This window comes from Protopterus annectens, chromosome 11.part0 (genome assembly GCF_019279795.1).
Source record: "Protopterus annectens isolate FY-2018-M chromosome 11.part0, PAN1.0, whole genome shotgun sequence".
NCBI classification, from domain to species: Eukaryota; Metazoa; Chordata; order Ceratodontiformes; family Protopteridae; genus Protopterus; species Protopterus annectens.
The window spans coordinates 163,418,383-163,434,232 of NC_056745.1; positions in this window are offsets into that span (position 1 = coordinate 163,418,383).

Consider the following 15,850-nt stretch of genomic DNA (forward strand, 5'->3'; position numbering starts at 1 on the left):
ATTTTTATATTTATATGTAAATTATTTTTATTTTTAATTGACAGTTAAAATACATAATGTGTTTTAAGGTATAGTAAAAGGATGAGTATACCAGTGTTAAGGCATTCCGCTTTAAATGTTAATTGATGTTTTAATAGATCAATGTATTTAAATGTTGCTTGATACGTTTTCACTGTTTTTTGTCTGAAGAAGGCTCGGAAAGGTCCGGGCCGAAAGCGCTTACAATAAAGCAGTTATCTAATATACCGCTGCCAGCATTTTTGTTCCCAGGCTACAAGGTTTAATAGTTTTTGCTTTTGGAAGTTCTTTTCACTGGCAAAGTCTCTCTATAAGCTTTACTGTCAGGAGAATGAGAAGCGGAGTCCCCTTCAGTGTGATGGATCACTTTTTGTTGAATAAACTTTTGTGTTTCCTTCTTAGCTTGCTCTGTATCAAAATTGTCTTTGATCCTCCAGAAAAATAAATATTCTGAAGACAGCTGGATATAGAAGCATGAATCTCTCACCTGCCTTTCAACATTCCCTGATTGCTGGAATGAATGTATGTCTCTTCTGCCTGGTGTACAGTGAATAATCATTTTCCTCAAACATGTTGCTGTCTCCAATTTTTGATACTTTTTCCTTCTTCCACAGTTTTGTCAGGAAATACTCTTTCTGGTGGTATGATTGCATATATACTAATACAGGCCTTGGCTGTTTTCTCATGGTCGGGTCTGGAGCATACACTTGATGTGCCATTTCAATTAACAAATCCTGCTGTGGAATACCAATGCAGTTGCTTATTTGTGCTTTCATAAAATTAATACAGTCTGTTTCTTTCCAATTTCACTGGTACTACAGAAAATCTTAGGTTTTCTCAGCGTACTCAGTCTTCGAACTCTACTATTTTTGAAACAACTCTTCATGAAAAGTTTCATACTCAGTCAGCCTTTTCGTCATTTCAACCTCTGATTTTTGCAGTTTTATTGGTTCATCTAAATAGCTAGTTTAAGCTTCTTCTATTTTTCCAGCCTTTTGTTATTTCAATTTATATACTCCTTCAATATTTCATTTATTCTACTCACCCCGGAGAACATTGGATTTGTTTTTCCTCTAAATTACTGTAAGTCATCTCTTGTACCAAAGCTGAAATGTGAAGACATAATTTGATTATGTCAAAAGGCTTAGGCTCTGCCCATTGGAAGTTTAAGTGCAAACTTCCTGAGCTCCATTGGAGTGAATGAGTTATATCATATGAGAAAGTTTTACCCACTTGCAGCCATGCTTTCAACTCCTTGTCTGATGAACTATACAATTTTAAGTCATCCACGAAAAGCAGATGAGAAATCTTTAAATAAGGTGTTTAACCTAATCTATTAAGTAAACAGCTGAATGGGTTAATGACAAGACAAAACAACAACAGTGACAAAGATTCACCCTTGAATATCCCCCTTTGAACTTCTATTCCTGGGATAATAATTTGTCTTTTATCACAGCTCAACTGCAAAATGATTTGCCACTGTTACATAGTCACTGTAATGTAGTTGATGAATGTAGGGTTTATTTTATACATCTGTAAGCATTCCTTTATCCATAAATGTGGAATGCTGTCAAGTGCTTTTTTGTAATCTATCCATGCCATACTTAAATTATTCTCCTTTTTACAATTCCCTGTTATGAAATTATTCCTTTTTTATATGATTTTCTTTTGTTTCTCTTTTGTTCTATGGCCATGATTGCTTTTTTTTTTTCTAAATGACCATAAACCCTGTCTCCATTAATTCCAGTATGTAGTTTGTATATTATTGTAAGGCAAGTTATTGGTCTATAGTTTTTAGGATGGCTTGCAGATTCACTCTTGAGGAGGAGTATAATTTTTTCCTGTTGTTAACCACGTTGGTGTCTCTTTGGAAGTAATTCTTACTCAGGGCTAAATCTTTATGTAAAAATGTCAATGCTTTTCACCAGAAGTTAGGTACTGCATCTGGGTTTGTGTTTTCCAGTTAGGTGCTTTTCTTAATTTTGTATTGATTTTTCTGGCTGCTACTTCATCCCATTTCATATCCTCTACATTAGCATTCCTTATTGTTTCTTTTAATCATTATATCCTTAAAGTATCTTTGTTTTGTTCAATTGGGTTTTTGTTAATACTTCTCCAAAATCTGCCTATTTCTTCTTTTTTGGTGGCGTTTCTATTCCTTCTGTTTTGATTCCCAATTCTCTCTGAGTTTTTTTTTTTTTGGTACTTAATGAATTGCTTATTTTGTACTTTCCTTTATATTTATCTGCACACCTTATAAGTTGTTTTGCCTGTGCTGATATTTTCAGTTTATTGTTGGTAATAGTATATGCTAAATCTTGATCTGTTTTGATACTGTATGTTGCTTTTACCACATCTATCTTTCTAAGTGTTTTGATGATCTGCCCCCTTTTCTATATTCTTCTAAACAGTGATGCTTATTGTCTTAATTGCTTTAAAGTTTTGTCTATTTGATGCTTCCATGGTAGCATTTTACTTGGTTCTTTATGTTCTTTTGTTACTCCATATTTTTGAGATAGCACTTTATCCATTATTAGTTTAGCTGCACAGAGATATATTATGTCTACTTCTGTTATATCACATGAATTTCTCTTAATAGTGCTGATTACTGTGTTCATCTGTTTTACCAATCTTCTCATATTCTGGGTCTTATTTACTTTATGTAATCTATTTCCTTCATCTATCTTAACATAGGTTCATAGGTTCATAGGTAGGTACTAGGCTATCGGTCCTAGGGCCCATACAAGCCTAGCCAAAAAAATGTACCCTGGCTTTCGCCACACAAGAAAATTATTTTCCTGTGCCCCTGTCGAGCATAGCCACAGAAGTGATCCCCAGGGTGAATTTCCCATTTCCAATCCAATCATCAAGATTTTTCTTGAAGAGTGCTAATGAGGAGCTATGTTTGACATAGGTAGTCTGTTCCAGAGTATGGGAAATCTCTGGGACAGGAATCTATCCCTCCAGCATGTTCTGTTTATTGTGGTGACAAGGTTTAGGTCCCTAGAGCATGTAGCTCGGAGGGATTGAGATTTCTTTAAGTGGAGCATGTCCAACAACTCTGGGTTTGACATAGCTTTGTATGTTAGGCAGAGATTGCCCCTGAGTAGGCGATATGCGATGGAGTAAAGCTGTAGTTTTTTGAGACGGTTTGCATAGGGGCATCTGTTTGAGGCCAGTAATCCTCTTTGTGAGGTATTTCTGTGGTCTTTCCAGTTGTTGTAAATGTCTTGTGAGGTACATACCAAAAAGGGCGTTGTACTCTATAATGGGTCTAATGAGTGATGAGTAGAGGGGAACAATAACCTCTTTTTTTCTGGATGAGAATCCTTTTGTGATGAGATGAGCCACGTAGAAGGATTTCCTGACCACTGTGGCGATGTGATTATCAAAGGAAAGACTACTGTCCACCTGTGTCCCAAGGTCTCTTATCACATTTTTGGCATTAAGTAGACTACCAGCTATGTGGTAGTTCATGAGTACAGAGTTTTTACCAAAGGGGATGACAATACACTTTTTGGCATTGAGCTTCAGGCCATGGCTTTGACACCAGGTATCTGTCTCAGTGAGGCCCTTTTGTAGTTTGTCCATGTCATTAGGAGTTTCGATTATGGCTCCTAGTTTGCAGTCATCTGCAAACTTTGTTAGCCAAAGACCTTCTGTATTGGCCTGCAGTTCAGAGAAGTAGATACCAAATACTCCACTTGTCACTGGTCTGATGTCGGATTTGGAATCCGTTACTTTCACAGTGTGGGTTCTGTCCGTGAGCCAGTTGGCAACCCATCTTGTGACATAGGGATTTATACCTAGTTTAGTGAACCTATCTATAATTCCAGAGTGGGGGATGGTGTCGAAAGCCTTGGCAAGATCTAGATAAGCTGTGTGAACCATTTTACCCTCATCTATGGCTTTGGTGACTGCTTTAAAGAAGTCAATCAGGTTTAGGAGACATGATCTGCCTTTTACAAATCCAAACTGGGTAGGGTCCAGAGTTTGGAGATTACAAATGTCTTTGTTTATGAGTTCCATGATGGTACGTTCCATGGCCTTGCAGACCAGGCTCGTCAGGCTAATGGGGCGGTAGTTCCTGGGGTCCATCGTGGCTCCCCCTTTGTGGAGTGGGATAACCATCGCGGTGCGCCATTCAGTGGTTACAAAGCCTGAGGTGTGGCTATGATTGAACATGGTACTTAGGTAGGGTGCCAGTTCATTCTGTAGTTCGTGTAGAATGCAGCCTGGGATATTGTCAGGTCCCATGGATGCTGTGTTCTTGGCTTTGGAGAGTGTGTTTTTTACCTGTGCATCCATGATTATAGGAACTTTGCATTCTTCCAGTATAGAGATGGGCCCTCTATATATCGCTATTAAATCAAGCAGGTCTTCACTTACATCAGTTTCTTCTGGATTGAGAATGTTTTATTTGCTGTTTCCTGCATGTAATCTACAGAAGTTTCCAGAAAATATTTTTGTGCCATATCTTCTTCAGATGCATCCTGAGTCATCTGCTGCTCCTTCATGTGGGATCTCATTGGCCCAACACTTCACAGCATTGTCTGCGGCGGAGTTACCACTTTTTCCTGCTCCTTCCCTTACTGTGCACCTTCAACTGGACTTTTGTGCCGGCTTCCTACAGAAAGCTCCAGAGCATCATCATGTTATAAATCATCTTCAGATGCCTCATGCACCACCTGTTGCACCTTAATCTTGGGATCAGTAATACCACCATGCTGTGACATTGCCTCTTTGGGATTCTTCACACTAAATCCTTCACTTCACAGATTATCCATAACTTCTGATTACTGTATATGATGACTTATGTGTCAAAAACATTTCTTTATTTTGAACAGAACTTCAGGCACCTTACATTTCAGAATTGTTCTGGATATTTTATGTGGGTCCCATTTATTTCACCAAGTGCTAGGTTGACTAAATCACAAATCAGTGAAAACACATTTAGCCTGATTCACAATTCATGGAAACAATAGAAGCATATAGGCACTAAGTACTGGTGTGATTTAGGATCACAGTAATTATTATGGAAGTGAATCTGGAAACTTACTTACACAATGACAAGGGTCACACTCACATTGTACCCCCATATATCTACAAGTTTTTGTTTTCGCACCAGCAGTTATTCACCATATGATGCTTTTCTCTTTACACGACAAGCCAGCCTCAGCAAGAATGGCAAAGGCATGGCAACAAAAATAATTGAAGAAAAACAAAACCAAAAACTGTTCCCAGAACAAACCACGATCCACAAAAATGTCACAATAAACTTATTTTATTAAGATACAAAACGATAGTTGAGCGCTTTCATCTATCCAACGTAGATTTCATCAGAACATTAAATAGATCAAAACTTGTCTCTTAAATACTTTGAAATACCTGCCTAAAACATCACCTGACCAATTAAACCACCTTTCAATTTTAAAGACATAAAGACAATAATGGTGAAACCCATATAAACAACCTTAAAAGTATTGTCAGTAATAATAATTGATTAAAAAATGCCTAAAACAGCATAAAAATTCAGTCTTATACTAAAAATTCTGTCAGTTTGAATGTAAAACATAACCCCAATTCTAATAATACGTGCTGGATGAATATTTCATATACAATAATGTAATAAATGCATAAAACGCATATGAAGAACAATATCAAATGTAGAATTCAAATTTAGCAATTAATACAAATTACATGACAAATAAAGTATAAAATTATGAACTGTGACAATAATATTATGCATTTCTAAGATATATAACTACTTATATTAAAAAATGAAAAATTATTTTATATAATATGTTTGTTTGTGTATATATATATATATATATATATATATATATATATATATATATATATATATATATATATCTCACAAAACTAAAGCATAATTAATTTCTTATAAGGGGCTTAGTAGGAATATATTCATTAATGCCTGGTGGACTTGCCGCATTTAGCTTAATCTGCCATTTGATCTCTTTTTCCCCCAAAATTGCCTTAATGTTACCCCCCCTGGGGTTGTTCTTAACTACTTCAAGAATGGCAAATTTAAAGGAGTCACAACCAGCACTGCCAACTAGGTGTCTGTACAGTGCATTGTTCATATCCTTCTTTTTTATACAGTATAAATGATCATAAATTCTATTACGTAATTTCCTGTCCATTTTTCCAACGTAAAAACTTGGACAGGACATGCACTTTCCTATATAAACAACATGTTGGGTCTGGCAGTTTCCCTTGCAAAAATAAATCCTACTTCTAATATTATTCTCTAAGCTAATACTCTCCATTTGTGAGATGGAAGGGCACTGATTGCAATGTCCACATTGCTTGGTCCCTATCCTGTGAGTATTCCCAATATTGTCACTATAATTGGACCTAATATCAATCATCTTTTTAAAATTCATCCCTGTTTTGTAGACAAAGGTGGGTCTCTCGCCCACTCTATCACAAATTCCTTCATCACTAGTAAGAATATTCCAATTACTGTCTATAATCTTTCTCACTTCCCCTGCATAATGTCCAAAGTGTAATATACATGACCTATGATATCCATCTCCTAATGTACTACCTTCATTTCCACTAGATGACAATAAACACTTGCCCAGGATGGGTATATAGGTGATCACTACAAACAAATAGCGGGTATAGCTATGGGGGATGCTTGTGCCCCCATATACGCCAATCTAGTTTTATTGGATTGGGAGGAGGAATTTGTTTTGGAATCACCCTGGAAGGAGTATATATGTTGTTATGTCAGGTACCTGGATGACCTATTCATCCTTTGGAAGGGAGATGAGGAGAAATTGATGAATTTCATCGATTATATCAATGGTAGTACCTCCTACTTGCAATTCACTTATAACATCAGTAGGACAGGAATAAATTATCTAGATACTTACATATTCAGTGATGGACACACTTTTCAGTCCAAGATCTACAGGAAAGACACTTTTTGTAATGCCTATTTAGAGTTTTTGAGTAATCATCCTTATACACAGAAAAGAAGTATTTTAAAAGGGCAGTGCATAAGGGCTGCTAGGATGACCTCTAGAAAGGAAGATATGATCCTTGAGATGGCCTTTATTGGTGAATTATTCAGACAGAGAGGTTATCCTGAAGCTATGATTAAAGACATCACTGAATATGTTACATGTGAATGGGGTAATAAGTATATGCCCGTCCTGGGCAAGTGTTTATTGTCATCTAGTGGAAATGAAGGTAGTACATTAGGAGATGGATATCATAGGTCATGTATATTACAATTTGGACATTATGCAGGGGAAGTGAGAAAGATTATAGACAGTAATTGGAATATTCTTACTAGTGATGAAGGAATTTGTGATAGAGTGGGCGAGAGACCCACCTATGTCTACAAAACAGGGATGAATTTTAAAAAGATGATTGATATTAGGTCCAATTATAGTGACAATATCGGGAATACTCACAGGATAGGGACCAAGCAATGTGGACATTGCAATCAGTGCCCTTCCATCTTACAAGTGGAGAGTATTAGCTTAGAGAATAATATTAGAAGTAGGATTTATTTTTGCAAAGGAAACTGCCAGACCCAACATGTTGTTTATATAGGAAAGTGCATGTCCTGTCCAAGTTTTTACGTTGGAAAAATGGACAGGAAATTACGTAATAGAATTTATGATCATTTATACTGTATAAAAAAGAAGGATATGAACAATGCACTGTACAGACACCTAGTTGTCAGTGCTGGTTGTGACTCCTTTAAATCTGCCATTCTTGAAGTAGTTAAGAACAACCCCGGGGGGGTAACATTAAGGCAATTTGGGGGGAAAAGAGATCAAATGGCAGATTAAGCTAAATGCAGCAAGTCCACCAGGCATTAATGAATATATTCCTACTAAGCCCCTTATAAGAAATTAATTATGCTGTAGGTTTGTGAGATATATATATATATATATATATATATATATATATATATATATATATATATATATACACAAACAAACATATCATATAAAATAATTTTTCATTTTTTAATATAAGTAGTTATATATCTTAGAAATGCATAATATTATTGTCGCAGTTCATAATTTTATACTTTATTTGTCATGCAATTTGTATTCATTGTTAAATTTGAATTATACATTTGATATTGTTCTTCATATGCATTTTATGCATTTATTGCATTATTGTATATGAAATATTCATCCAGCACGTATTATTAGAATTGGGGTTATGTTTTACATTCAAACTGACAGAGAATTTTTAGTATAAGACTGAATTTTGATGCTGTTTTAGGCATTTTTTAATCAATTATTATTATTGACAATACTTTTAAGGTTGTTTATATGGGTTTCACCATTATTGTCTTTATGCCTTTAAAATTGAAAGGTGGTTTAATTGGTCAGGTGATGTTTTAGGTGGGTATTTCAAAGTATTTAAGAGACAAGTTTTGATCTATTTAATGTTCTGATGAAATCTACGTTAGATAGATGAAAGCGCTCAACTATCGTTTTGTATCTTAATAAAAGAAGTTCATTGTGACATTTTCGTGGATCGTGGTTTGTTCTGGGAACAGTTTTTGGTTCTGTTTTTGTTCAAGTGTTGAGTTCCCTGAACTTTTGTCGTTGGCAACAAAAATAATTGTCAAAGTCAAAAAAGAGCAGCCAGCCCAAAGTGGTGAATGGAAACCAATTTAATATGGCAACAAATAGACCGGTTTTGGCAAAAATGACATAGCCTTCCTCAGTGTAACAAAATGTCCACAAATAGCCATATTATAAATAAAACAATTAATTGGCAACAGAACATGATTGGTTTGTCACAATTGCTCATTAAGCCCAGGGGGAATAACCCACCCAGTTTGATAATCCATTTCCTTTGTTTCAAATTTAATATACTGTACCAAGCAACCTTATTCCCTTTCTTACCAATAATTAAATCAATAATAGTAAATCTGAAATTAGCTGTAGGGTGGTTCAGAACATGTTTATACAAAGCACTACTGGCCTTTTTATTTTTAATATCACTAACGTTCACTAATGCAAAATTTCACTGGTCTTGAGGTTTGTCCCACATAAAACGCAGAACATGAGCAGGTAGCTAAATAAATCACCCATTCACTAGAGTAATTAGTAAAAAATTTTATATCAAAAACCTGGCCCATGTTTCAGCTAGTAAAGTGCTTTGTCTTATCCACCCGGATACAGTGGGTACAATGCCCACATGGAAAACACCCAAAAAGATGCCCCCCATCAGGGTTGTTTGACGCTGTGACTGGACATCTAAAGACCCAGTTTTGTAATGATTAAAAAAAGAACCTAATGTTCTGCTTCTCCTGTAACCAAATGGGCATCTCTCTGGTAACATATTAGCAAGCCTCACATCCCCATCAGGATGTTCCAATTTTGTTGGATAACTTGCAAAAAAGTCTGTGTGTTACGTCCATAGGTAGCAATGAATCTAACATGTGAATCCTGAGAATGCACCATATCCTTATATCTCATAAGATCCTATCTGTCTAATGATGACAACTCCCTGCACGCCATGGTAATGGTACTAGACCTGTACCCCCGAGCCCTGAATCTACCCACCAGGTCCCTCCTATGATGTTCAAATTTGTTAGAATCAGAGCAGATACGCTTGATTCTCATAAATTGGGACTTAGGTATGTTGCGTATGATATGAGGAGGATGATGACTAGAAGCATGCAACAAGGGGTTATATTCTGGAAATTTCTGGTGCACCTGTGTGTCTAATGTGTGATCAGGATTCCTACTAATCAGAACATCCAAAAAAGTAATCTGATTCAGATCAAAGCTACAAGTGAAGTGAATACCCCTTTTGTTGCTACTGATATAATCCAAAAATTCATTCAAATAAGCAAAATCTGCTTTCTATACTAACCAGCAGTCGTCCAAATAACGACACCAAATATCAATTTCAGACAAATACAGATTATGAAGGGGATCGTATATCAATTGTTCCTCTATATATGCCATGAAAAGATCAGCATATATAGGGGTAAATGATGCTCCCATAGCAGTACCCTGTATTTGCAAGAAACAACAAGGGAAGGTCTACAAGAGGGTAGTGAGACCAGCTATGTTATATGGGTTGGAAACGGTGGCATTGACGAAAAGGCAGGAGTCAAAGCTGGATGTGGCAGAGTTAAAGATGTTAAGATTTGCACTGGGTGTGACTAGGATGGACAGGATTAGGAATCAGTATATTAGAGGGTCAGCTCAGGTTGGACAGTTTGGAGACAAAGCAAGAGAGGCGAGATTGCATTGGTTTGGACATGTGCTGAGGAGGGATGCTGGATATATTGGGAAAAAGATGCTAAGGATGGAGCTGCCAGGTAAGAGGAAAAGAGGAAGGCCTAAGATAAGGTTTATGGATGTGGTGAGAGAGGACATGCAGGAGGTTGATGTGAAAGAGCATGATGCAGAGGACAGGAAGAAATGGAAACAGATGATCCGCTGTGGTGACCCCTAACGGGAACAGCTGAAAGAAGATAATGATGAACAATCCTGATAGTAAAATACATTTTTGGTTAGTATATGTTAAGTTAATCCCATGAAGAAAAGTATTGAAACCTGGTGGGTAAAGTTCCGATGCCATTAACCAATGCTCCGGAGCTAGCAAGCCTGCCTAGTATGGTATGTTAGTGTAAAGGGCAGAAACATCAAGAGTACATAACAACCAACCTGGCTCGATTTGGGTTTCTTGCAAAATCTGAAGGAACTCCTTTGTATCTTGAATATGGGCCCTAACATACCCAAGTAATGGGCGAAGATATTGTGTCAGATATACCGACAATGGCTCCATAAGGGAACCCCTACCCAAGACAATAGGCCTCCCAGGGGGGTTCTGTACTGATTTATGGACCTTGGGTAACAAGTATAGATATTGAGGTTTGGGATCACTCACTTTCAAATGTTTAAAAATGGAAGTTGTAATAATCTCCCCCTCCACTGCCAAATTCAAGAAACAGTCAGTCTGTTTTTTAAAACCCCCAGTGGGGTCCAAAGGCATAAGCATATAGTGCTGTTTATTATGCAATTGTCTCTTGGCTTCACTATCATACTTGATCCAGTCCATAACCCCAATAACACCCCCTTTGTCAGCCGGTGTAATAACCAGATTTGGGCTGGCTGCTCTTTTTTTGGCTTTCCTCTTTACACCATGATTGTGTGACCATGGAGTTAGTATATTTAAGTAAGCTGGGTGTAAGGGAGAAATGCCCCCACATGGGGGGGGGGTACAGTCAGGTGGGTACAAGAAAAGCTTTTTATAAGGTATATTTGTTATATACAAAGTTTTCTGTGAATTTTAATTCTACAAAATGAGTTTTCAGTGAAATGAGTTTTCACAGACGTTTTGGGTGATTTGTGATTTAATGAAAATGGCATTAAGTGAAATGATACAGACCCTTTTATATATTTAGATGATTCAGTGTATTTGGTGATGAAATTTCTTCAAAAGGTTGTAATCGATCTGCTGATTCTATTTTTTTCCTATCTGTGTTGTCAGTGATAGCTATTTAGTCTGGCATGCTGGCATGCAGCTCAGTCAGAAAAATGGTCTTTTGAAACACTCCTCCTAAAATTTCCTACCATTAACCATCTGTCAATTAACAGTGTGCTGATCCACTGAGCCTTTGTGTACCTGTTCATTTTGACAGCTGCCACGTTCTATTAGAGCAGGTACATGTACACATGTACACTAGTATACATTCTGATGCTTTTTAACATTTGGAAATCACCGCAGTGTTCACGGCATTTGAGGGGCATGCAATTTAAGCCATTGTATGGCTCCTCTGTGATGTGAAGAACAAGAGTTTTAGCAACAAAGGAACTCTAGTACCTATTTTTTAATTTAATGATTACTTCATGCAGGTCCAAATTTGAAGTGCCATCTGATCAGTCAATCTACGATACTGATGTAAGAGCCTCAGGACTCCTCCCTAGTATCGGGACAAATGAGGAAGAAGAGGACAGCTCCGATGAGGTGTAGGTGAAAGGTAAGTTAACTAAGTTATCAGGGACAGCATTAAGTTGATGGGGAAGGTAATTAAGGTGATAGAGACATTAATACATGTACCCCAGAAACTGGTCATTACTGTAAACATGAGGTGGGAAAGAACTGCAACATTCGTTTTGATATATGGCTTAGGTTTTTCACCCTTAATTTATACAGACCAGTGTTACAGGTCTGCCCTTTCATGGGGGAATATACTGTAGGTAACACGTGCTATTTCAGTGATCCCAAAGTAGTCTATGCAGGAGACACAGGTCGTCATACATGGTAAATTATTTTATGATTTCAAGGGTACAGTTTGTCAGGGATGCATATCACCATTTCTTTCTTTGCATCTTGTTTTTTGGTTCTTCTTGCTACTTTTGTATATAAAAGAGGTAAAATACAACTGGGAAAGCAATGAGAGAACTTCTTTGGGTTTATGTGAACTTTCTACCTTTAAGTCATCTCACATAAATGGTCTTTCCTCCCTTATAGTCTTTGCATCTGATTTGAGATGTAAGTGTAAATGCTAATGCTTACTGCAGATGGGCATCAGCTCATTTGAATGCAGCCCTCTTTGGCGTGAATCTGTTATTGTGTTCCTCACTCTTCTTACTGTACTTAGTTTGGAGCTCTGTGGGATGGGATACCATAACTGATTATGAATTGTAACCTTAGGGTTGCTTTCACCTTTTGAGTTATGAAGGTAGAGTCCAACTCCATAACTTGGAAGATAAAATGGAATTCGTCTACACTGTGCTTATTATTTTATGCACCGTTTTCCTATTTTTTTTGTTAGGTTACATTTTTTCACCTGTACACAGTTTGTTCTCCCCACCCTAATAGAGAGGCATACTCTAGATTTAGGTAGGTTTTGCTAATAGTCATGGTATGTACTAACACAATGAGTGACAAGGTCAGTCAGGCAAACAAATCAGTAAAACTACAAGAAAAACATAGACAGCTAGATTTTCCACTGTGTGATTCCTTAAAACCTTGTGTGTTAGAGGTAACATGGGATATATACAAATGACCCCTTAAGAACCTCAGGTGTTTCAGCTATATAGCAGAATGCTCATGACTTTTTTCCTTTTTAAGTCTGTTATGGATAAATTCAGGCCAATGAAGCCAAACCCCACTAGCTGTGGACATGCATGTTTCAGCCTTCTTATGGCCTCATCAGCACAGCACAGCATAAGCAGACTGTTTAAGCATATTAGTTTATTAGATGTGTGGTGGTGCTGCGGTAGCGTTGTTGCCTCACAGTAAGACACTGACCGGTTCGACTTTCAGTTAGCGCGTCTTCTGCGTGGAGACATGTGTGAATGGGCGTACCTTCGTTGAAGGTTGTGCATTAGGGCTGGCAACTCAGCACGTAAAAATCAACTGCCAATCATTAGTGGACCGGAGTTCCGCTGTGGCGACCCCTAACTGGGAAAAGCCGAAAGACACAACAAAAACTGTATAGCTAGTGCTGGCCACCCTTATAACCATTTTTGTAGGAGGTACCACGCTTTCACTAGATCCTACAGAATATTGGTCTGTAAATTTAGTTAAGTATTGCTTCAGTCTGCAGTTATTCCAAAACCTTGTGTTTAATTATCTTTTACTTTATTTTCTGACCCCCCCCCCCCCACAGCTCCATCTCATCTCAAACTTTGAGGGCTTCCTTCATTCCAGGGTAATGATAAGGGGAAGGATTTCAGGGAGATTATTTAGAGCTTCAGGAAAATGTTTATGTTATGATGGTGATACCAGTGCCTTGAAGGTGAATCTACTTAATGTTGTTGGGGGGTAAAGTTTTACTTACACAGAACATAAAGAATAGGGGTACACAACTTTTCCTCCCTACCTCTCTTGGATAGCTGACACAAAGAACTGCTGCACTTAAAGGATTTTTTCTTCCATTAAATAAAGGCTCATTTAAAAAATAATGACGTAGTTCAAGATTTGTACCTAATCATAAGCACTGGAAGCAGTGATCATGTATTATAAAACTGCTGTGGTCCTGGACAGATGCCACATGTACATCTCTGTCATGTTTGCATATGCATGTACAAGGCCTGCAGGAAGTGTAAAGGTGTAATTTAGACAACAGTTTAAATACCCTGACTCCAGATCCCCTTCTTTAGCCAATGTCTTGCATATTAAAAATTGCCCCAAAGCATTTTCTGCTGCAAAGAATATTGTCATGGTTTTACAAGCACATTTCTCCAGCAGATTGTTGTCTGAATTCTCAATGAAAACTAAAGGAAAATTTTGAAGCCCCATTTATCTGGCAGGAATCTTAGTCTACATTAAATGGACTGGACTCCCCTAAAGAGATCTACAAAATGATGTACAATCATTTTTACCTGTATCTGATACTTAACTCTGTAATATCCACGGAGGTAGCTTTGCCAAATTTAGGAAAGAATGTTATTGCTTTAGTACCAAAGCCTAACAAGGACTGACATCAGATATACACATACTGCCCGAATTTATTCTTCAGTCCTGGTTATGAAACAGAAAGTGGAGTGTCTGGAATAGCAAGCTTAAGCCCCTGATTGCATGGCATAGACTGATCATGGCTTTATCTTCCAAAGACAAGGCCACAGTAGCAAAAGGTAAGTTCCTTTTCTCTTTCTAAAAATGTCCAAGGATACAATCCTGTGCTGGCCATTGCAGTGGACACAGTTTTTGATTTGGTACTTTAGCAGTATATATTTGAACTGCTTTAGGGTGTTGGTTTTCTATGTGCTTTGTTTAGCTCTACAGAGTACATAGGGGAATAAACTACTCTATTTACAGAGACCCACTCCTCGTGTCCTCATTTGCTAATTTAATGGGCACAGAACAGAGGTATATCTATTACTCCCCAACTCTTTGCTTGTTAATGTAGTCCATAAATGGCTTGACAATAGAGTCCATAGCCCAAACCCTTTGTCAGTATTCTGAACATTATGCCTTGAGAACAGTGAAGTTCTTTACAAAAGCTCATGAGCCTACCCTATCTGCTGATGGTCTGATTTTATTTACTGCTGACTTTCTTATACACCTTGCAGAGGTACGGGAGATACTGGAAAGGGTTTTTGAAATCTTTTACATACAAGATTAATTCATGTTTCAATGAGTTTGGGCATATAGCTGCTTCCCTCATTTAATGGAGCTAAGGAGGCTAATAACTCCACCTTACTGGAGGGTAATTAAAACTGGTATTCTTTCACAGATACTGCATACAGGGTTTTTTTATTAATGTTCCTAAATTCCATCCAGTTAGTTTCTGACCGATGCAATCAGTTGCTACCATGAAGCACGTGTCCCACTGCATACATGTTAAGTCTTCCGACCAAGCAGCACATGTTTTGTACTGTATGCTGTGCATTATATATCAGCATTCCAGCATTAAGCCAAGCTGCCACCCTTCCCCCATGATGGGCATGCCAGCATCACCTACTCACTCTCATGTTTCTCAACCCATGGCACTAGTCAAACACAGGTTGTCCAGAGCCAACCCATGGCACTAGGCAAACACAGGTTGTCCAGAGCCAACCCAGGGCACTAGTCAAACACAGCTTGTCCAGAGCCAACCCATGGCACTAGTCAAACACAGGTTGTCCAGAGCCAATCCATGGCACTAGTCAAATGCAGGTTGTCCAGAGCCAACTCATGGCACTAGTCAAACACGGGTTGTCCAGAGCAACCCATGGCACTAGTCAAACACGGGTTGTCCAGATCCAACCCATGGCACTAGTCAAACACAGGTTGTCCAGAGCCAACCCATGGCACTAGTCAAACACAGGTTGTCCAGAGCCAACCCATGGCACTAGTCAAACACAGGTTGTCC